Raw genomic sequence first — 24,587 nt, forward strand, 5'->3', positions numbered from 1 at the left:
GATTTCCAAACTTAAGTTCGACACGAATGTGGCACATTCGGATTCATGATCGGAAAGGGGAGCAAAATTTGTTAAATTCAGGAAAATCTGTAATGTTTAGCAAATTTCTGTGGTTACGTGATTGCCGAGCAACTACAGCGTTTTTAACAGTTTTCCTAGCATAGTGCTTGTGTATGATGAGCGGGGGGACGTGGTAGATGAGTGGGGGGCTGGTGATAGCTCAGAACAGGTCAGGACAGAGGCACGCTGTTTTTTTTTCCTGTAACTTTAAGTCAGGAAAGCGCGGCCAGCCAATCAGAGCGCAGAAAGCATCCACAGTGTCCCAGACTCAAGGGCTTCTGCAATTGGCTGCTGAAATCACATGTCCTCTCCATATAAGGACCGGCCATGTTCCCTCAGCGCCATTTTATGCATGTTACTGCTGGAGACAGACGCTGCTCCTGTGAGGCCCTCCCTGAGAAATGGGGTTACTCGGAGCCGGGTCAGTGTAGGTGCCTCGGGGTTGCAGTCGTGGCCCGGACCCGGTCCGTGCCCAGGACGGTCACATAAAAGATTTAATGGGCTTTCAGGGTTGAGTGGTAATTTTCCGACTACGCCACCTACGGTTCCTGGTGATGGACACCAGCGTTGTTTCAGTCCACTGAGGCCGGTGTAACAGACAGCTAAGATGGGACGGCTCCCAGCAGGCGGAGCGGGCCTCAGGGCAGTGTGAGGGAGGATGGTGGGTGCAGTGCCACGCAAGAAATAACAGGCTGAAGCGGGATGTGAGGTCATCCAGGGGTTTTACTCACATTCAGATGAACTTTAGGGAGGGAGTCCAGCACTTTCCAGGTAGATCAGGAGCACCTGTCGAGACCCCTCTGGTGTGTGTGTTCCTCTCCTTGGTGAGTTCTCCCACTAAGTCTTCACTTGACTGTTTGTGTGGTTAGAACTAGGTGTAAGGCCGGATCCCACTGGATAAACGCAGGTAGAGAGATACAGGTGGCGCATGCCTCTCCGTCCGTATCCCTCCTGGGATCCACTATGCCTCCGGGCTTTTCTGACTGAGACGTGAAGTAACAAAGTCAGATATCGGGGGCCGATCACCCCTCTTGCAGCAGTAGTCCCTCTGACTAGGCCAGAGTAAGAGATACAGGTGGCGTATGCCGCTCCGTCCGTATCCCCCGGGGATCCTTTTGCCTGTGGAGCTTGTCTCCTCTACTCCCCTCCAGGCCTTCTTAGGTCAGGACCTTGACCGGGTAGAGGCAGTGGTTAACTCTGACCCGCTCCTCGCCTCAAGGCAAGAGAACGAGGACCGTGTATCTTCAGTCGGATGAGGCCTAATGCTGAACTCTGGTGGGTGACCACAATCAGAGACGGAGACCACAATCACTGATGAAGATCACAATCAAAGAACTTGAACCTAAGATGGCTGTAGATTAAATATGAATGAGTAAGTGTACCCTAAAAGTGTGTGCTCCAGCCTCACCCACTACATGGTTCCCCCTATCTTTGGTTCCCCCCATCTCCTATATCCCGGACCGGGGCAGCACCCTGGTACATTTAGGCCCCCTACAGGACAGGAGTGGTGTAGCGTTGAATGGTGGAGTGGGGTCCTGAGAAATGCTCCATCCTTACCTGGAAGAGGAGATACCACACCTCGGGCTGAGATGCAGTAGCCCTGTGGCGACTGAACCCTCAGAGGCGCCACACTCCTGCACCCAGCTCCTGTGTAATGAGAGATATTAGCTAGATAGATGGGCGCTTTTGTGGAAGTCAGATAGTGTAGATAAGTCCTGTGCTGCGTATCTGTTCAATCAACCTTGCAGCAGTTCTTTTTGTGTTTGTGCAATTACTGAGATTCTGAAAGAAAGAGCAGGGCCTATGGCTCAGAATAGTGCTGTGCACCGGTTGTACTGTGCTCCATGCAGACCTTCAATCTATTTTTGCACTTGCTAATGTGATAAAGCAAGCAAGCCCTTGTAGGCCACTTTTTGTTTTTGTGGGGTGAAATTCAGCTATCTGCAGAGCTTGTCAGTGCAGAGCTTCTGAGTGTGACGCGCCCAGGGGATGGGGACGACTCGGCGTCTGGGCCTTGTTGCCTGACTCTGGGGGGAAAGGTTATTGGGATAGGGAAATGTTCGTGACGCCACCTGTGGTATCTGGTGAGGATCACCAGCGCTGCGACAGTCCTCTGAGGCCGGTGTTCAGGCAGCTTAGGTGATGCGGCTCCCCACAGGTGGAGCGGGGCCTCAGGGCAGCGTAAGTGTAGGGGATGCCGGACAGAGGGGACCCAGCAGGTCAGATGAAGAATAGGCAGACACACAACAGTTCACTTCAGTACCTTTACTGGTGGTGTTTCAGGCATGATCCATGGCACTTTAGGGTGAAGGGTGCATATCAGGACTCTCCCCAGTGAGCGGGTGTGGGGCCTCCTGTTCCTTGCCTTTCCTTGATAAGTTTCTGACCTGCCTGGAGCTAGGCCTAACTTGGTCTCTGTCTTGCACCTGCTGACCTGGTGGTAGGGCCTTCGGTTGGAGTTCACACTCCCTGGTCTCTGGGGACTCTGTGACTCCAGACCCTGGTACGTAATCAGCTTTCGGTGTTCCTGGGACATATAGTTCGCCAGGGGTTCCGGTTGTTTCTGCTGGGTGTAAGGAATCCCTGCAGACGCGGACCCGGTGTCCAGTATATGTTCTTGGGGTGAGCGGGTAAAGCTCCTCTGCCCCCTATGTTACTCTCCTTCCACTCGCCTTCGGCCACGCTCGGGGCCCTCACTAGGCTTCACATGGGCAGTAGGCCTCGCTACTCTTCACCGCTCTTTTGGTGTCGGCACGCCCTAGGCTCACTAACTCGAGCTCTCTGAGTCTGGATTGAACTGACTGAGCTCCACTGCAGGCTAGCTTCGGCAGGAGCTCCTCTCAACAGACTGAACTGACAACCTCTCTGGCTGCAGCAGACTCCAGACTTCTCACAGACTGAAGACTCCAGACTTCCCTGCCTAACTCCACCCTCCAGTATACAGTACTGACCAAAAGTTTGGACACACCTTCTCATTTAAAGATTTTTCTGTATTTTCATGACTATGAAAATTGTACATTCACACTGAAGGCATCAAAACTATGAATTAATACGTGGAATTATATACTTAACAAAAAAGTGTGAAACAACTGAAAATATGTCTTATAATCTAGGTTCTTCAAAGTAGCCACCTTTTGCTTTGATGACTGCTTTGTACACTCTTGGTCATCTGGCGTAGCACTCCATCACTCTCCCTCTTGGTCAAATAGCCCTTACGCAGCCTGGAGTGTTTGGGGTCATTGTCCTGTTGAAAAATAAATGATGGTCCAATTAAACGCAAACCATATGGAATACCATGCCGCTGCAAGATGCTGTGGTAGCCATGCTGGTTCAGTATGCCTTCAATTTTGAATAAATCCCCAACAGTGTCACCAGCAAAGCACCCCCACACCATCACACCTCCTACTCCATGCTTCACGGTGGGAACCAGGCATGTAGAGTCCATCAGTTCACCTTTTCTGCGTCGCACGAAGACACGGTGGTTGGAACCAAAGATCTCAAATTTGGACTCATCAGACCAAAGCACAGATTTCCACTGGTCTAATGTCCATTCCTTGTGTTCTTTAGCCCAAACAAGTCTCTTCTGCTTGTAGCCTGTTCTTAGCAGTGGTTTCCTAGCAGCTATTTTACCATGAAGGCCTGCTGCACAAAGTCTCCTCTTAACAGTTGTTGAAGAGATGTGTCTGCTGCTAGAACTCTGTGTGGCATTGACCTGGTCTCTAATCTGAGCTGCTGTTAACCTGCGATTTCTGAGGCTGGTGACTCGGATAAACTTATCCTCAGAAGCAGAGGTGACTCTTGGTCTTCCTTTCCTGGGGCGGTCCTCATGTGAGCCAGTTTCTTTGTAGCGCTTGATGGTTTTTGCAACTACACTTGGGGACACTTTCAAAGTTTGCCCAATTTTTCGCACTGACTGACCTTCATTTCTTAAAATAATGATGGCCACTCGTTTTTCTTTACTTAGCTGCTTTTTTCTTGCCATAATACAAATTCTAACAGTCTATTCAGTAGGATTATCAGCTGTGTATCCACCAGACTTCTGCACAACACAACTGATGGTCCCAACCCCATTTATAAGGCAAAAAATCCCACTTATTAAACCTGACAGGGCACACCTGTGAAGTGAAAACTATTTCCGGTGACTACCTCTTGAAGCTCATCAAGAGAATGCCAAGAGTGTGCAAAGCAGTCATCAAAGCAAAGGGTGGCTACTTTGAAGAACCTAGAACATAAGACATATTTTCAGTTGTTTCACACTTTTTTGTTAAGTATATAATTCCACATGTGTTAATTCATAGTTTTGATGCCTTCAGTGTGAATGTACAATTTTCATAGTCATGAAAATACAGAAAAATCTTTAAATGAGAAGGTGTGTCCAAACTTTTGGTCTGTACTGTATATATCCCTATCCGGGCTCCCTCTGGTGGTCTGAGGTGGTAGGGTGGAGGTGTGTGAATGCTATGAGGGCCTCTTGTGGAGAAGTCCATCCATGCACCCCTCTGGGATCTGTGGCACCAATGCGCAGGTTAAATGGAGGAAACACTTTGCTCGGATGAACAAACTCACTTGCTCCGATCTGGGGGTATCGGATGATTTATTGGTTGATATTAGTACTCTTTTTGACTTGGGTTTACCAGACCCTAATTTGGAGGGCAGGGGTCCCTTTACTGATCTACAATTGAAAATACGAATATGCCTGACAAGTGGGGTTATTAGTAAGAAAGAATTTGATTTTATCTGCCCGAAATTCCCGATAATGGCTACTTTTTATAGCCTCCCGAAGGTGCATAAGGGGACGAGTTCTTTGAAAGGACACCATATAGTGGCATGGGTGGACAGTCTTACCCAAAATTTAGGTGTCTATCTTGATAAAATCTTGAGACCATTTGTCATTGGCCTTAATTCACACATTAGAGATACTAGTGACCTATTGAGAAAACTGGACGGTATATCTGTGGATCCTGATGTTATGTTGGCTAGTATTGACGTGGAATCCCTGTATTCATCAATTCCCTATGAAAAGGGCATGGAGGCGGTGGAATATTTTTTGCGCAGCAGAGGATGCCAATTCGCCGACCATAATGAATTTATTAAAAAGTCTATCGAGTTTTGTTTGAACAGAAATGTCTTTCTATTTGATAACCACTACTTCCACCAGCTCAGGGGAACTGCGATGGGGAGTCCCTGTGCCCCATCGTATGCTAATCTTTACCTGGGCTGGTGGGAGGGAACAAATGTGTTTGGGGAACATCCTGTGGAAGGTAGTGAGAGGATAGCCCTATGGGTACGGTATTTCGATGATATCCTAATTTTTAGGAAGGGGGACTCCACACAATTTGAAATCTTTGTGAAGGCGCTTAACAAAAACAGTCTTAACCTGCGGTTTACATGTGAAGTAGGTATTAATACCTTGCCTTTTCTGGACATCTTGTTATGTATGAAGGAGGATGGTAGTATCTCTACCTCGACATATAGGAAAAAAACAGCCACAAATTCATTGTTGAGATGGGAGAGCAATCACCCCTTGCCCTTGAAGAAAGGGATCCCGAAGGGCCAGTATCTGAGGGTTCGTAGAAACTGTTCAGATAATATGGTTTTTGATCAGCAGGCCTCTGAATTGCGGGATAGATTTATTGAAAGAGGGTACCCCAGAAAAATTCTAGCCAAGGCCTATGAGGAAACTCTGGCAAAGGATCGTATGACTCTTCTTTATCCATCTTTACAGGATCAGGGAACAAATGACATATGTAGAGTGATTATTACCTATTCAAATAAGGCACATGAAGTTAGAAAAATTCTCCAGAAGCACTGGAAGATCCTACAGATGGATGAAGACATGGGAGCTATGGTAAGTCTACCCCACAGATTACATACCGTAGGGGTAGATTCCTTCGAGATAGGCTTGTACATAGCCACTATGTTGGTGGAGTGGGTACTGAATGGCTTAGATCAACTGGCAAGGGGTGCTTTAAATGTAGTGGATGTGTGACATGCAAGGTGATCACACAAAGTAAAACCTTTGAGAGTAAAGTGACTGGAGAAATACACTATATCAATTCCTTCATAAATTGTAGATCCAAAGGGATTATTTACAAAGCCACGTGTCAATGTAATATTGAGTATGTGGGTAAAACGAAAAGAGAACTCAGGAGGCGTATAGGTGAACATTTACGTGATATTGTTAATAAAAAGGATACACCCCTGTCTAAACATGTCAATACTATGCATGAGGGCAAAGTTTATTCGGTCAGATTCATAGGTATTGATAAGGTCAAGTTTCCACTGAGAGGTGGTAATTGGGATAAGGCTCTACTTCAGAGAGAGGCCAAATGGATACATTATCTACGTACGCTGGCACCTAGTGGACTGAATGAACAAATCTCGTATAAATGTTTCCTATTGGTTGAGGGACCATCTAGGGAAAGGAGTGTAGGGACAACCGACGTTGAGTGGGGGCGCCACTGCGCAGGTCTAGGGTGCCAACCTCCGCTGTCAGGCAGGGATTGGGGCCTAGGGCCAGTGTAGAAAGGATCATATGTGCCATGCTGTATCCCTTTGGACTTTTTATGGGGCCATGTTTTTTTCTCACCAGGGTTTCTCATATTTAATATACCTCCAGTAACGTATCATCTATTAATCTTTTCTATCCCGTACTTCAGATGCTGACCTTTGGTTTGGCCCTTTGGACAATGTTCCAAATGGTTTTAGTGGACAAATGCGTGTTTGTCTTAGCCTCCTACTCTTGCCTACCTAGTTATTTGGTTATAATAAGCCCTATGGTGGGGAGCCATGCTTAACCCTTAAGGGGTGGGACGATGGATATTTCCTTTTCTAAAAAGTTGAATTATTATAAATCATCTGGTCCCATTGTTTGATATATTGCTGCAGGTTTGTAGTGGTGATTATATATCTGTAAATGCAGGAGAGGAGGGGTATTGTACCTCCCAGTCTGTGTGTGTGAGAGAGTGGTTTTTGTTGTCCCTCCCTCCCCGGCCACCGCTGTCTGGAGTCCGGTTCTGGCTGGTTTTGTAGCGCTAGTGTGCTTTGCGATGCACTTCATTTCTATATGCATGCATTCCATTTACCGGAAACAGGAAGGACGTCACCAGATGTGACGTTGGCGGGATTCCATATGCGTTCCACCCGATGGTTTGCGTTCCAGATACCGGATAAACTAGCCCACGTGACCGAAAGTGACGTAGCGGCGTGTCGGTTAGCGCGGCAGTTTAAAGGAGTCACGGTGTAGGAAGTGACAGGTGGAACCCTGGGTCTTTTGAAAGGAGGATAAGGGCTGTTTGAAATGGTGGAGACCCTCAGCCCCTTTTTTCAGTCTCCCCTAATGAATCTACTTTAGGAGGAAACGCGTTGGGAGCAGGATACCTCCAGAATGTTTTGGTCATGTATTTGAGGATGACATTACACCAGGATGAATCAAGCCATGATGCACTTTAGGATTGGGTGAGATTGTTTCATTTTGCTTGATATAACAACAACCCGAAGGATTCCTTCAGTGGGGCTTTGCTGATTTTCCCTGACATAGTCCACGGTACCTATTTGAATAGAGGTCATGTGGGATTTTACTGTATAATCCATGATACCTTCTGCGTTTAAAGGGCATATGGGAGTTTATTGTATACCTATTTTTTGAGCGCACACATGGTATCCCTTTATGATTGGTATGTAATATATATTTAAAATAAGGCCAACTATTATTGGCAAGGATAGTGTCTAAATCCCATGATCAGGATGAGTTGAGGTTGATTTATTTCTAGGCCGTATACACTTGGCATTTGATATGTTGAGGTGTGGTTCGCATGTATATACTATCATAGTTTATTGAGAATAATTCAAAAGACCCAGGGTTCACTATTTGGCCCATTATGGTTTTTTAACTTGAAAAAAAAAATGTTTAATATATATCTAATAAATGTTATATTTTAACTATCTTGCTTAAAAATCTAAATATAAAACTAGCCTCCTCCACCCCTTAATAGCCAGCCATCTCACACCTCATTTCCCCGTCGCCCAGACCAGCTCAATGAGTTGTTATGGAGGAGGGGGAAAAGTGTAACTATAGTCATGAGTAGTCACCGATAAATATAATTATTTTACATAGCAAAGCAATATAGCTTTAAATGCTATGATTTAAAAAAAAAAAAAAACTGGCCTCCTCCACCCCTTAATAGCCAGCCATAACACACCTTATTTCCCCATCACCCAGGACAGCTCAATGAGTTGTTATGGAGGAGGAGGAATAGTATAACTATAGTCATCGGTAGTCACCGGTAAATAAAATTATTTTACATAGCAAAGCAATATAGTTTTAAATGCTATGATTTAAAAAAAACTGGCCTCCTCCACCCCTTAATAGCCAGCCATCACTCACCATATTTCCCCATCACCCAGGACATCTCAATGAGTTGTTATGGAGGAGGCGGAAAAGGGTAATTATAGTCACCGGTAGTCACCGGTAAATATAACTATTTTACATAGCAAAGTAATATAGCTTTACATGCTATGATTTAAAAACTAAAAAAAAAAAAAAACCTGGCCTCTTCCACTCCTTAATAGCCAGCCATCACACACCTTATTTCCCCGTCGCCCAGGACAGCTCAATCAGTTGTTATGGAAGAGGGGGAAAAGTGTAACTATAGTCACCGGTAGTCACCGGTAAATATAATTATTTTACGTAGCAAAGCAATATAGCTTTAAATGCTATGATTTAAAAAAAAAAAAAAAACTGGCCTCCTTCCATCCCTTAAAAGCCAGCCATCTCACACCTTATTTCCCCGTCAGCCAGTACAGCTCAATGAGTTGTTATGGAGGAGGGGGAAAAGGGTAATTATAGTCACCGGTAAATATAATTATTTTACATAGCAAAGCAATATAGCTTTAAATGCTATGATTTAAAAAAAAAAAACAGAACTGGCCTCCTCCACCCCTTAATAGCCAGCCATCACTCACCTTATTTCCCAGTCACCAAGAACAGTTCAATGAGCTGTTATGGAGAAGGGGGGAAAGGGTAATTATAGTCACCGGTAGTCACCGGTAAATATAATTATTTTACAGAGCAAAGCAACATAGCTTTAAATGCTATGATTTAAAAAAAAAAAAAACTGGCCTCCTCCACCCCTTAATAGCCAGCCATCTCACACCTTATTTCCCCGTCATCCAAATCAGCTCAATGAGTTATTATGGAGAAGGGTGAAAAGTATAACTATAGTCACCGGTAGTCACCGGTAAATATAATTATTTTACATAGCAAAGCAATATAGCTTTAAATGCTATGATTTAAAAAAAAAAACACCAAAAAAAAAACTGGCCTCATCCACCCCTTAGTAGCCAGCCATCACTCACCTTATTTCCCCGTCACCCAGGATAACTCAATGAGTTGTTATGGAGGAAAGGGAAAAGGGTAATTATAGTCACCGGCAAATATAATTATTTTACATAGCAAAGCAATATAGCTTTAAATGCTATGATTTAAAAACTAAAAAAAAAAAAATGGCCTCCTCCACCCCTTAACAGCCAGCCATCTCACACCTTATTTCCCCGCCGCCCAGGACAGCTGAATGAGTTGTTATGGAGGAGGGGGAAAAGGGTAATTATAGTCACCGGTAGTCACCGGTAAATATAATTATTTTACATAGCAAAGCAATATAGCTTTAAATGCTATGATTTAAAAACTAAAAAAAAAAAATGGCCTCCTCCACCCCTTAACAGCCAGCCATCTCACACCTTATTTCCCCGCCGCCCAGGACAGCTCAATGAGTTGTTATGGAGGAGGGGGAAAAGGGTAATTATAGTCACCGGTATTCACCGGTAAATATAATTATTTTACATAGCAAAGCAATATAGCTTTAAATGCTATGATTTTTTTAAAAAAAGCAACAAAAAAAAAACTGGCCTCCTCCACCCCTTAATAGCCAGCCATCACTCAGATTATTACCCCGTCACCCAGGATAGCTCAATGAGTTGTTATGGAGGAGGGGGAAAAGGGTAATTATAGTCACCGATAAATATAATCATTTTACATTGCAAAGCAATATAGCTTTAAATGCAATGATTTAAAAACTAAAAAAAAAAAAAAAAAACTGGCCTCTTCCACCCCTTAACAGCCAGCCATCTCACACCTTATTTCCCTGTCGCCCAGACCAGCTCAATGAGTTGTTATGGAGGAGGGGGAAAAGTGTAACTATAGTCACCGGTAAATATAAATATTTTACATAGCAAAGCAATATAGCTTTAAATGTATGATTTAAAAACTATAAAATAAAAAGAACGGGCCTCGTCCACCCCTTAATAGCCAGCCATATCACACCTTATTTTCCAGTTGCCCAGACCAGCTCAATGAGTTGTTATGGAGGAGGGGGAAAAGTGTAACTCTAGTCACTGGTAGTCACAGGTAAATATAGTTATTTTACATAGCAAAGCAATATAGCTTTAAATGCTATGATTTAAAAAAAAAAAAATGGCCTCCTCCACCCCTTAATAGCCAGCCATCACTCACCTTATTTCCCCGTCACCCAGGACAGCTGAATGAGTTGTTATGGAGGAGGGGGAAAAGGGTAATTATACTCACCGGCAGTCACCGGTAAATATAATTATTTTGCATAGCAAAGCAATATAGCTTTAAATGCTATGATTTAAAAAAAAAAAAACTGGCCTCCTCCACCCCTTAATAGCTAGCCATCTCACACCTTATTTCCCCGTCATCCAAATCAGCTCAATGAGTTGTTATGGAGGAGGGGGAAAAGGGTGATTATAGTCACCGGTAGTCAACGGTAAATATAATTATTTTACATAGCAAAGCAATATAGCTTTAAATGATGTGATTTAAAAAAAAAAAAAAAAAAAAAACTGGCCTCCTTCCACCCCTTAATAGCCAGCCATCTCGCACCTTATTTCCCCGTCGCCCAGAACAGCTCAATGAGCTGTTATGGAGGAGGGGGAAAAGGGTAATTATAGTCACCGCTAGTCACCAGTAAATATAATTATTTTACATAGCAAAGCAATATAGCTTTAAATGCTATGATTTAAAAAAATAAAAAAAAACTGGCCTCCTTCCACCCCTTAATAGCCAGCCATCTCACACCTTATTTTCCCGTCACCCAGAACAGCTCAATGAGTTGTTATGGAGGAGCGGGAAAAGGGTAATTATAGTCACCGGTAGTCACCGGTAAATATAATTATTTTACATAGCAAAGCAATATAGCTTTAAATGCTATGATTTAAAAACTAAAAAAAAAAAACTGGCCTCCTCCACCCCTTAATAGCCAGCCATCACACACCTTATTTTCACATCGCCCAGAACAGCTCAATGAGTTGTTATGGAGGAGGGGGAAAAGTGTAACTATAGTCACCGGTAGTCACCGGTAAATATAATTATTTTACATAGCAAAGCAATATAGCTTTAAATGTTATGATTTAAAAAAAAAGAAAAAAAAAACTGGCCTCCTCCACCCCTTAATAGCCAGCCATCACACACCTTATTTTCACATCGCCCAGAACAGCTCAATGAGTTGTTATGGAGGAGGGGGAAAAGTGTAACTATAGTCACCGGTAGTCACCGGTAAATATAATTATTTTACATAGCAAAGCAATATAGCTTTAAATGTTATGATTTAAAAAAAAAGAAAAAAAAAACTGGCCTCCTCCACCCCTTAATAGCCAGCCATCACTCACCTTATTTCCCCGTCACCCAGGACAGCTCAATGAGCTGTTATGGAGGGAGGGTAAAAGGGTAATTATAGTCACCGGTAGTCACTGGTAAATATAATTATTTTACATAGCAAAGCAATATAGCTTTAAGTGCTATGATTAAAAAAAAAAAAAAACTGGCCTCCTTCCACCCCTTAATAGCCAGCCACCTCACACCTTATTTCCCCGTCACCCAGAACAGCTCAATGATTTGTTATGGAGGAGGGGGAAAAGGGTAATTATAGTCACCGGTAGTCACCGGTAAATATAATTATTTTACATAGCAAACCAATATAGCTTTAAATGATGTGATTTTAAAAAAAAATAAAAACTGGCCTCCTTCCACCCGTTAATAGCCAGCCATCTCGCACCTTATTTCCCCGTCGCCCAGAACAGCTCAATGAGTTGTTATGGAGGAGGGGGAAAAGGGTAATTATAGTCACCTATAGTCACCAGTAAATATAATTATTTTACATAGCAAAGCAATATAGCTTTAAATGCTATGATTTAAAAAAAAAAAAAAAAAAAAACTGGCCTCCTTCCACCCCTTAATAGCCAGCCATCTCACACCTTATTTCCCCGTCACCCAGAACAGCTCAATGAGTTGTTATGGAGGAGGGGGAAAAGGGTAATTATAGTCACCGGTACTCACCGGTAAATATAATTATTTTACATAGCAAAGCAATATAGCTTTAAATGATGTGATTTAAAAAAAAAAAAAAAAACTGGCATCCTTCCACCCCTTAATAGCCAGCCATCTCGCACCTTATTTCCCCGTCGCCCAGAACAGCTCAATGAGTTGTTATGGAGGAGGTGGAAAAGGGTAATTATAGTCACCGCTAGTCACCAGTAAATATAATTATTTTACATAGCAAAGCAATATAGCTTTAAATGCTATGATTTAAAAAAATAAAAAATAACTGGCCTCCTTCCACCCCTTAATAGCCAGCCATCTCACACCTTATTTCCCCGTCACCCAGAACAGCTCAATGAGTTGTTATGAAGGAGGGGGAAAAGTGTAACTATAGTCACTGGTAGTCACCGGTAAATATAATTTTTTTACATAGTAAAGCAATATAGCTTTAAATGCAATGGTTTAAAAAAAAAAAAAAAACTGGCCTCCTCCACCCCTTAATAGCTAGCCATCACACACCTTATTTCCCCGTCGCCCAGGACAGCTCAATGAGTTGTTATGGAGGAGGGGGAAAAGTGTAACTATAGTCACCGGTAGTCACCGGTAAATATAATTATTTTACATAGCAAAGCAATATAGCTTTAAATGCTATGATTTAAAAAAAAAAAAAAAAAAACTGGCCTCCTCCACCCCTTAATAGCTAGCCATCATACACCTTATTTCCCCGTCGCCCAGGACAGCTCAATGAGTTGTTATGGAAGAGGGGGGAAAGTGTAACTATAGTCACCGGTAGTCACCAGTAAATATATTTATTTTACATAGCAAAGCAATATAGCTTTAAATGCTATGATTTAAAAAAAAAAAAAAAAAAAACTGGCCTCCTTCCACCCCTTAATAGCCAGCCATCTCACACCTTATTTCCCCGTCACCCAGGACAGCTCAATGAGTTGTTATGGAGGAGGGGGAAAAGGGTAATTATAGTCACCGGTAGTCACCGGTAAATATAATTATTTTACATAGCAAAGCAATATAGCTTTAAGTGCTATGATTAAAAAAAAAAAAAAACTGGCCTCCTTCCACCCCTTAATAGCCAGCCACCTCACACCTTATTTCCCCGTCACCCAGAACAGCTCAATGATTTGTTATGGAGGAGGGGGAAAAGGGTAATTATAGTCACCGGTAGTCACCGGTAAATATAATTATTTTACATAGCAAACCAATATAGCTTTAAATGATGTGATTTTAAAAAAAAATAAAAACTGGCCTCCTTCCACCCGTTAATAGCCAGCCATCTCGCACCTTATTTCCCCGTCGCCCAGAACAGCTCAATGAGTTGTTATGGAGGAGGGGGAAAAGGGTAATTATAGTCACCTATAGTCACCAGTAAATATAATTATTTTACATAGCAAAGCAATATAGCTTTAAATGCTATGATTTAAAAAAAAAAAAAAAAAAAAACTGGCCTCCTTCCACCCCTTAATAGCCAGCCATCTCACACCTTATTTCCCCGTCACCCAGAACAGCTCAATGAGTTGTTATGGAGGAGGGGGAAAAGGGTAATTATAGTCACCGGTACTCACCGGTAAATATAATTATTTTACATAGCAAAGCAATATAGCTTTAAATGATGTGATTTAAAAAAAAAAAAAAAAACTGGCATCCTTCCACCCCTTAATAGCCAGCCATCTCGCACCTTATTTCCCCGTCGCCCAGAACAGCTCAATGAGTTGTTATGGAGGAGGTGGAAAAGGGTAATTATAGTCACCGCTAGTCACCAGTAAATATAATTATTTTACATAGCAAAGCAATATAGCTTTAAATGCTATGATTTAAAAAAATAAAAAATAACTGGCCTCCTTCCACCCCTTAATAGCCAGCCATCTCACACCTTATTTCCCCGTCACCCAGAACAGCTCAATGAGTTGTTATGAAGGAGGGGGAAAAGTGTAACTATAGTCACTGGTAGTCACCGGTAAATATAATTTTTTTACATAGTAAAGCAATATAGCTTTAAATGCAATGGTTTAAAAAAAAAAAAAAAACTGGCCTCCTCCACCCCTTAATAGCTAGCCATCACACACCTTATTTCCCCGTCGCCCAGGACAGCTCAATGAGTTGTTATGGAGGAGGGGGAAAAGTGTAACTATAGTCACCGGTAGTCACCGGTAAATATAATTATTTTACATAGCAAAGCAATATAGCTTTAAATGCTATGATTTAAAAAAAAAAAAAAAAAAACTGGCCTCCTCCACCCCTTAATAGCTAGCCATCATACACCTTATTTCCCCGTCGCCCAGGACAGCTCAATGAGTTGTTATGGAAGAGGGGGGAAAGTGTAACTATAGTCACCGGTAGTCACCAGTAAATATATTTATTTTACATAGCAAAGCAATATAGCTTTAAATGCTATGATTTAAAAAAAAAAAAAAAAAAAACTGGCCTCCTTCCACCCCTTAATAGCCAGCCATCTCACACCTTATTTCCCCGTCACCCAGGACAGCTCAATGAGTTGTTATGGAGGAGGGGGAAAAGGGTAATTATAGTCACCGGTAGTCACCGGTAAATATAATTATTTTACATAGCAAAGCAATATAGCTTTAAGTGCTATGATTAAAAAAAAAAAAAAACTGGCCTCCTTCCACCCCTTAATAGCCAGCCACCTCACACCTTATTTCCCCGTCACCCAGAACAGCTCAATGATTTGTTATGGAGGAGGGGGAAAAGGGTAATTATAGTCACCGGTAGTCACCGGTAAATATAATTATTTTACATAGCAAACCAATATAGCTTTAAATGATGTGATTTTAAAAAAAAATAAAAACTGGCCTCCTTCCACCCGTTAATAGCCAGCCATCTCGCACCTTATTTCCCCGTCGCCCAGAACAGCTCAATGAGTTGTTATGGAGGAGGGGGAAAAGGGTAATTATAGTCACCTATAGTCACCAGTAAATATAATTATTTTACATAGCAAAGCAATATAGCTTTAAATGCTATGATTTAAAAAAAAAAAAAAAAAAAAACTGGCCTCCTTCCACCCCTTAATAGCCAGCCATCTCACACCTTATTTCCCCGTCACCCAGAACAGCTCAATGAGTTGTTATGGAGGAGGGGGAAAAGGGTAATTATAGTCACCGGTACTCACCGGTAAATATAATTATTTTACATAGCAAAGCAATATAGCTTTAAATGATGTGATTTAAAAAAAAAAAAAAAAACTGGCATCCTTCCACCCCTTAATAGCCAGCCATCTCGCACCTTATTTCCCCGTCGCCCAGAACAGCTCAATGAGTTGTTATGGAGGAGGTGGAAAAGGGTAATTATAGTCACCGCTAGTCACCAGTAAATATAATTATTTTACATAGCAAAGCAATATAGCTTTAAATGCTATGATTTAAAAAAATAAAAAATAACTGGCCTCCTTCCACCCCTTAATAGCCAGCCATCTCACACCTTATTTCCCCGTCACCCAGAACAGCTCAATGAGTTGTTATGAAGGAGGGGGAAAAGTGTAACTATAGTCACTGGTAGTCACCGGTAAATATAATTTTTTTACATAGTAAAGCAATATAGCTTTAAATGCAATGGTTTAAAAAAAAAAAAAAAACTGGCCTCCTCCACCCCTTAATAGCTAGCCATCACACACCTTATTTCCCCGTCGCCCAGGACAGCTCAATGAGTTGTTATGGAGGAGGGGGAAAAGTGTAACTATAGTCACCGGTAGTCACCGGTAAATATAATTATTTTACATAGCAAAGCAATATAGCTTTAAATGCTATGATTTAAAAAAAAAAAAAAAAAAACTGGCCTCCTCCACCCCTTAATAGCTAGCCATCATACACCTTATTTCCCCGTCGCCCAGGACAGCTCAATGAGTTGTTATGGAAGAGGGGGGAAAGTGTAACTATAGTCACCGGTAGTCACCAGTAAATATATTTATTTTACATAGCAAAGCAATATAGCTTTAAATGCTATGATTTAAAAAAAAAAAAAAAAAAAACTGGCCTCCTTCCACCCCTTAATAGCCAGCCATCTCACACCTTATTTCCCCGTCACCCAGGACAGCTCAATGAGTTGTTATGGAGGAGGGGGAAAAGGGTAATTATAGTCACCGGTAGTCACCGGTAAATATAATTATTTTACATAGCAAAGCAATATAGCTTTAAATGCTATGATTAAAAAAAAAAAAAACTGGCCTCCTTCCACCCCTTAATAGCCAGCCATCTCACACCTTATTTCCCCGTCACCCAGAACAGCTCAATGAGTTGTTATGGAGGAGGGGGAAAAGGGTAATTATAGTCACCGGTAGTCACCGGTAAATATAATTATTTTACATAGCAAAGCAATATAGCTTTAAATGCTATGATTTAAAAAAAAAAAAAAAAAAAAACTGGCCTCCTTCCACCCCTTAATAGCCAGCCATCTCACACCTTATTTCCCCGTCACCCAGAACAGCTCAATGAGTTGTTATGGAGGAGGGGGAAAAGTGTAATTATAGTCACCGGTTGTCACCGGTAAATATAACTAGAATATTTCTTGTCTCTTATGTACGATATACATAGCGTAACACTATACATATAGTATCATAAGGTTGTGACTGTCAGGGGCATGTAGTGTGCATGATATTCCCAGGCACATCATAATGCCACACAGAAAAGTCCCTACTGGGCACTTACCTCCCTTACCTCATCCATCTTTGTGGCCATCCTTTTGAACAGGGATACCTTCGGTGTTCTTCTGGGGTCCTGATCCTGGCTTGAGTCCTGACATGCTTATTTCTTGATGTCCAGGTCCTTCTTGTCCATCCGGATCTTCTTAATTTTGATGTTCTTCTTGGGGCTTAGGCAGACAGCTTGCTCTCATGGTGTTAAAGAGCTGGTGGATGGTTTGGGGTTTTCCAGCTGATGTTGGTAAATGAAAACCCCGTAAATAAGGCCTGATGGTCTGCTGAGAGGGCTGAGTTGTTCGCCTCTGCAGCTTCCAGAATTTGGAGATTGAATGGTCTGGAGCTGCACTGGATGTTACTTGGCTATAAGAGAAAAAGAAAACACAAGAAGGTTATTACATGAGAACAGCATGTAGTAAAGTTCAGAAAAGCTGCAGGTCCTCTGCAAACTGCATGTCAGTCAATGATCAGCAGATTTTGTCACTGACGATTATACATGTATGGGGGCTTCCCATCTCTCCACTGACAAATCTGACCTCAGATTCATTACTTAATTCATTATTAAGACCAGCCCCCTTCACTATTATTACTAACATCACGAATTTGGAAAAGAGATTAAAGCTATGTGAAATATGTCTATGAGTCTGTATAAAACATCTCCTCTAATACTTACTGGCACAGGAACATGTGGGGGACACATTCTAAGGGATTCCACCGATTCCCAGTCAATACGCTGGAAAAACCTATGGGCTCTGATGTTGCCATTGACTCCGAGACGCCTGGCAGGATCTTCCCGGAGGAGCTACAAAAGAAGAAAAAATAAATTAATTAATATAACAGCTTCATAAATAAAATAAAATAAAAAATAATAAAAAACAATATTTTTTTTAAAAAAAGCTATATATTAGTGTTTTTATTCTGAAATTTACAATAATACATGACACGTAATATATACCACTGACCTTTTTAATGATGTTCTTCGCCTCCTTGCTGGAAGCATTGAATAGTCCTCGATGGTATTTGGACCTGCTGGTAATCATGATGTTCAAAATGATGCCAAATGCATACCAGTCTACCCCAGCATTGTACTCCTCCGCAGCCAGCATCTCAGGAGCCATGAAGCCTGGTGTCCCAGCGTATTCGGTGGCTGTCCGGTCTCCATAGATGTTCTCAACTGCCAGACCGAAGTCGGCAATCTTTATATGGCCCGTCGCAGCCACCAAGATGTTAGAAGGCTTGAGGTCTCTGTGAAGAAGAAGACAAATGGATTCTTATCAGTGTCTGCTCTATAATTCTCAGTAATGCTGAGTATAGCTATAGGCATCACTGGTGGTGGAGGATTAGATGTATTTCTAGTTACCGGTGGATGATGCCCTTAGAATGCAGGTGTTGAATTCCACACACAAGTTCCGCGGCGTAGAATCTGGCCGAAAGAGAAGAGGAGAGAATAGTATTTAGTGGAAGAGAAACTCAGAAATATACACTGCTCAATAGACTAGACAGGCAGGACTTGTCAGGATTTTATATTTTTATGGTTCAATAGGAGAGTCGCACATATCGCACTGATTATAGTGCACCTGGACCTGCTCATCTGAATATTAGGAACACAGGTATTAATGGACAATCCCAATAATAAGGAAAAAAAAAGAAAAAATCTTAAAAGCTGTTTCTGTACAGTGTCCGCGGTCGGGTACTGCACATCAACCCCATACTGATTTGAATAGGGAGCGGACGTGCAGTACCCGACCACGGCCACTAAACGGTAGACGGAGCTGTGCTGCGCAGTTCTGTAACTGGTCAGTTCTGGCCACCGCCGACACCGTAAACAGATGATTGACAGAGGTACCGGGTATTGCACGCCCACCGATCAGACATTGATGTCCTATCCTAAGGATAAATGGTAAAGTAGTGGAGAACCTCTTTAAGTTCCTTTTTGCCTATAAGGAAACACAATTTCCACCATTACAGTGTAAATGTATATGTTGTTAAAGGGTTATCCAGGATCAGAAAAACATGGCGGCTTTCTTTAAAAAAATAACGTCATATCACTAAAGTGAATGAGGATGAGCTGCGATACCATTCACAACCTGTGGACAGGTGTGGTGCTATTTTTAGTGGAAAAGAAAGCAGCCATATTTTCCTAAGTATTTCACTAATAACATCCCTGTGAATGGAAGATATGAGTTTACCTGAACCTTAGAGCTAACAATCTAATCAATCTAGTCAGTCTCATATGGAAAATCCATAGCTGTATTGCTTAGACTGTGACTACTGTACCGTGCACTGGGGATGTCAAGACACCCCTTCCTCATCAGGAGATGGTTGAATTCGCCACAGGTGACATACTCCATCCCAAGAAGCACAAGCTCCTGTCAGACAAGACGTAGAGATCAGTCGTATGATAAAGTCATTGTAGCGTCCATACATTTACTAACACTCAATAATCAGTTATTTCTTCTGTGATTTCTGCTGTGGTCGAGCTCTATTCCACTAACTCATGAAGATATAGTTACATAATAATAGCAATAATGATACTTTCTTCTTTTTACTATGTGTTTATTGGCTATTCTAAGTATACACATATAGTGGATATAGCTACAAATGTAGAATGTGATGGGCTAAATGTACGGCATTCCTTCTCACTGTAATGTTGACTTCTGCATTTCTCACCATTGTGAGGTACTCAATAAGAATGACATCCATAGGGGTGGACAAATGACTTCAGATTTTGGGAGCCAGTTGGACCACTCCAAGATTTTCCATAAATTTCAATAGAGAAACCCAAAAAGTTAACCGTCAGCATCATATTTCTAGGCAGATTGCCTGGCCCCCAGGGTTTGTCCAGTGTTCCCAAAGTAGGTGACAGCTACACATACAAGGAGCAGGACATTAAAATGTTGTCAATGCTGAAATGTTAAACACCATATATAAATGTGGATATATTCCGTGTATAGAGATGAGTGCACTTTATGGTTTATCCAATATTAATGAACTGGTCACAATTTTACCTTGGTCTGAAAGGCGAATGTGCCATGAAGAAGGAAGGGGCTGCCAGATGCAAGTTGTAACACACGCCGCTCCACCATCGCGCGCTCCTCTCCTTCAGCTAGTAGGTCCCTCTATGTGATGACTTTTACAGCAAATTGCTGGCGGGTATATCTATCTTCCGCCAGCACCACCTAGAAAAGAATGTTCATTTGTTGGTGATCTTCATTAAAGGGGTTGTCCGGCCTTGGGGTAAAAAGTCTGCAGACACTTTATGTGACTACAGACTAGTGAGGAATCTCCAGTGTCAGGAGCGGGTGGTCATTTATCCGGCCTCGCTCCATTCAGTTGCATAGAGCAAGACTGCACACGTCTCGTTGGCACGTGACCACATGTATGCACATTGCACACCTTCAGTTATGCTCTCGCCCGTTCCTGGCGCTGGCACCGGAGAATCTTGACAACACGCACATTGTACCCTGAGGCCAAACAACCCCTTTACATAAGTTAATTAGAAAAAATCCCATGGGCATAATTAGTTATTCAAAATTAGTATTCAAGTACTCCTTAAGAAATGTATATTGACAGGAGAAACAACAGGAGTAGTTTAAAAATATCTACTTTATTGTATGCAGTTTAAAATCAGAAAAAAGTGGACAGGAGATAGACTACATGGTAACATGAAAAGTTCAGGTACAGACCAAAGATCCCAATCAATATAATTAAATGGTAATCACTCAAAATGATATAATCATGGGGCAGGAAGAGGGGTGCAAGAATAGATATTTAATCCATTTTGCCCTGTATTCCCAAAGTAGTAATTGCACCCTAATTTAACACTACAAGGTTCGATAGGAGTAATCCTTACCCATAGTGGCAAGGAGAGTCTGACCCGGGTTGTGGAGGCTGTAAGTGCTGCGACACTACGCACGTTTCGCGTGCCGACTGCACGCTTTCTCAAGGGGAAGGTAGGGAGGAATGTTAATATCTCACATGGTTACTGATTCACAAATGAGAGCGACTGAGTGAAGCATGCGCCGATCACCGCACCCGCGGCACGCCCACCCCCGGCCGTCAAGCCAATCACGGCAGGCTGAGAGACCTGATGACACCCACACATGCCGAGACCAACATAGAGACGCCGTGGAGCAGGGCGCTCACGGAGCAGGGAAGAGGGCACGCGCACACCGATCCCATGGTGAGTATAAGTAAATATAATATTTAGAAAAAGACTGGTCATCACTCAATGAAATATTAGAAGATAAAACATTACTCACTATCATGAAAAATAAGAAATAAATGAAAATCGATGGAGGATGACAAAAAACAAAAAGGGGAATGATAACAACATTAATTAGTGGAACATCATCCTCTTGCGACTATACATTGATAATACAATAAATAATTAAATGTGCCCATTTACACAATGGCAAAATACATAGTAAGTATAAAATGACGTCCGATGTCCATCCCAGAAATCATCCGTGTATCTTCCATATAGATGTTAAATTATATGTCTATGAATCCTCAATTCAATATAGATGTCAATTGTATATATATGATTCCTCAATTCACCAGAAAATTTGCATACGGAGACCAGTCACAGACTATGAACATGAGATAATGGAACAAGCTGCAGGTAGATTCACAAGAAAAAAGTGATGAGTAATTAAAACAAAATAAGACCAAAATATTAAAAACAAAGTTAAATAACACGCAAACTACTAAGCTAGATGGTGATGGTGGCTAGTGTATCAATCATAGAAAGGACGAAAAACTAAGTACTTTGTTTAAACTTGATGTAGTCATCGTCCCCAAGGTGGCGATCCATCTGGTCTCACGCTGGGCCAGACGTTTGCCTATATCTCCTTCCCGTATGCGAGGGGGAACAAGGTCAATTCCTCGCACCTGGAAGGGTTTGGGGCTACAGTCATGGTGCATCTTGAAGTGTCGGGGGATAGTTTTTAGTTCTGTGGTGTCGTTCGCTGTCCGGGCAGCAGCAATGTCCCTCACATGCTCCCGCACACGCACTCGTAATTAGTGTTCAGCGAATTTGCTCGGCATTTCAAATTCGGGTTTGTGTTCGGGATTCCGGCTTGTTCGCGCGAAAAAATTGTCTCCACCCTGATTTTCCACGCTATCACGCGTGGCAAATATAAAAAGACTGTGTGGGGGTGCAGAACTGTATATAGATGATGGCATCAAAGACCATGGTGCAGGTGTAAAAGCGTTGAATTTCCTATGCGGAATGCATTTTTTACCTGGGTACCACCAGCAGCGCCCCCACAGAGCCATTTGCTTCTCTTTGCTGCCTAATTATACAGTTATTATTGTAGCCCAGTGGTGAAATCAGCTGTGAGCTTTGTAGCTGCTTGTGGGCAGTTTTGTAGCTCAGCCAAGATGAGGTTTGGTGGAGTAGGTTGCTTCCTAAGCACCAATAAAAGGGGTTGTCCAATGCACAAAATGTCCTGTATAAATATCTACTTTTACTAATTGTACTGACAGCTGACTGCACTGATGCACCTGCTGAGACGGCTGTCAGTCAGTTCCGGGGCTTATAGCCGCTGTTAACTGTATACTGACCAATGACTGAAGCCGCGCCTCTATGACTGAAGGCTGGAAGCTGCCGAGTGGAATAAAGTTTATTTCCCCTGGCAGCCAGGCTTTCACTGCAGCGGCCGCATGGCTATAAAGCACTACTAAACTGCAGATTAACGCCATAGCTGTAGGTTAATAGGATTTGTCACATGACAGGTTCCTTCTAAATTGTTAGTACAATAGTTAATTCCATTCTGTGTCCATCTAAGCTGACAAAGCTGTAAACTTGAGGGTCTGATGAGCGCTACCCTCTGAGGCAAGGAGATAAATGACTGTTTATTGACGACTATTAAACTGAATGGAAGCAGTCCTGATTCTGCTTAAGTTGTGCTAATTATACAAAGTTTCAATTGACTACCAACAAAAATTATTGAACTGATGACAATGTTTCTAGTATTATTAGCTGTGTTATCATCATTAGTCCTGCTAAACTAATATAAATTTTTTGTATTTGTGCATTTCTTTATTAGCAGTAGAAATAGTGTATAGATTCCTATGTAGCCATTAAAAATAATGTCTGTTAGCAAACACCACTAGGGGGAGCTCTTTGTATAAGGATGTATACAGTTACCATAGAAATCTGTGGAAAACATGGAAATATAAAGTGCATTGCACACTCATATTGGCGTCTTCTGACAGTCAAACATTCAGGGATGTACTTATAAATTATACTGCCCTAGGCACCGAGTCTCAATATCCTCCAGACTCTAGTTTGAAGTCTAATTTCCCCATTACCACAGACCCCTGACCTGTCAATGTTGGGAGCAGCACGAGTCCTGTTCACACAAACGATGTGCTACCGAGATCGATGATCATTTAAGCAAATCAAAAGATCATTTTACCCTATGAAAGAGCATTTTGCTTGTTTGTCGGGCGATCGTCAGCCTGTTTCCACTGGTTCCTTATAACTGCGCAGTGTAAATACACCTTAATCTGCAGCACAGACCTGAGACTACATTTGCAGACACTTCACCCTGATCCTAAAATCCTTTTCACTCCACAGCCCCACTGGTGTCAGGTCTTATGCTGCAGTGATGCCCGGGAGTTAAGACCACTGCAGGAAAGAGGAGAGGTGAATATATTTTGAAGAGTATATGACGCGCCCCCTGGGCCAGTGTTGTTGGGGATACCCGGAGCCGGATCAGATGGGGGTTGTAGTCTCCGAGTGGCTGTGACCCGGTCCGTGCCCAGGGTGTCAAGCTCAGTGTGTGGCAGTCCTTATGATGTTACTAGATGTTCTTTTGTGTCGACTACGCCACCCGTTGATTTGCGGTCAATACGGCCGCCGCTGCAGCAGGGTTCACTGAGGCTGATGATGTGAGTGCAGCTTAGGTAGTATAACCCCCAACGGGAGGGGTATAGCCTCAGGGGGTCAGCCGTGGAGGATGGTTGTTGTGAAGGTGCAGCAAGGAGACTCAGAGGCATAAAATGCAGTTCCAGGGTTTTACTTACTGGTGTTGCTCGGGTCACTGTGTACAGCAGTGACCACCCAAGCCGTGCTGCGTCCACCAGGTCCTGGACTCGGTCAACTCCCAGGCAACTCCGGAGTGTGGTCCTGAGCTCCTTTCTGTCTCTCCCTTCTTCTGGCCGTTCCCACCAGGGATCCACCTAAGTCCGGCTCCCTCGGGCCTCTTGTTGGTCAAGCCTCCTCTGGGCTCCCTGACCCTATTCTTGGTCTGCCTTCCGGGTGGATTTAGTGGGTGATCGTGGCAGATCCTGCCCACGACCTCCGGTTCCTGGCTAAGGTGTGCTGTAGCCTCTGCCAGCTTGGGATCCGGTACCCTGTTGCCGACCCTTCACCCTATTAGCTCTCTTATGGGCTCTTGGGGTCCCCTCTGCGCCTCTGGGTCTCTCTCTCTTCTCCTCTGCTCTGCTTCTCAGGCTCTCAGACAGACTGTCTGACTGACTCACAGGCTGACTGACTGACTGACGTCTCACAGACTGACC

Source organism: Phyllobates terribilis, unplaced genomic scaffold (genome assembly GCF_046119375.1).
Source record: "Phyllobates terribilis strain yellow unplaced genomic scaffold, ASM4611937v1 Scaffold_4__5_contigs__length_816908805, whole genome shotgun sequence".
Lineage (NCBI taxonomy): Eukaryota > Metazoa > Chordata > Amphibia > Anura > Dendrobatidae > Phyllobates > Phyllobates terribilis.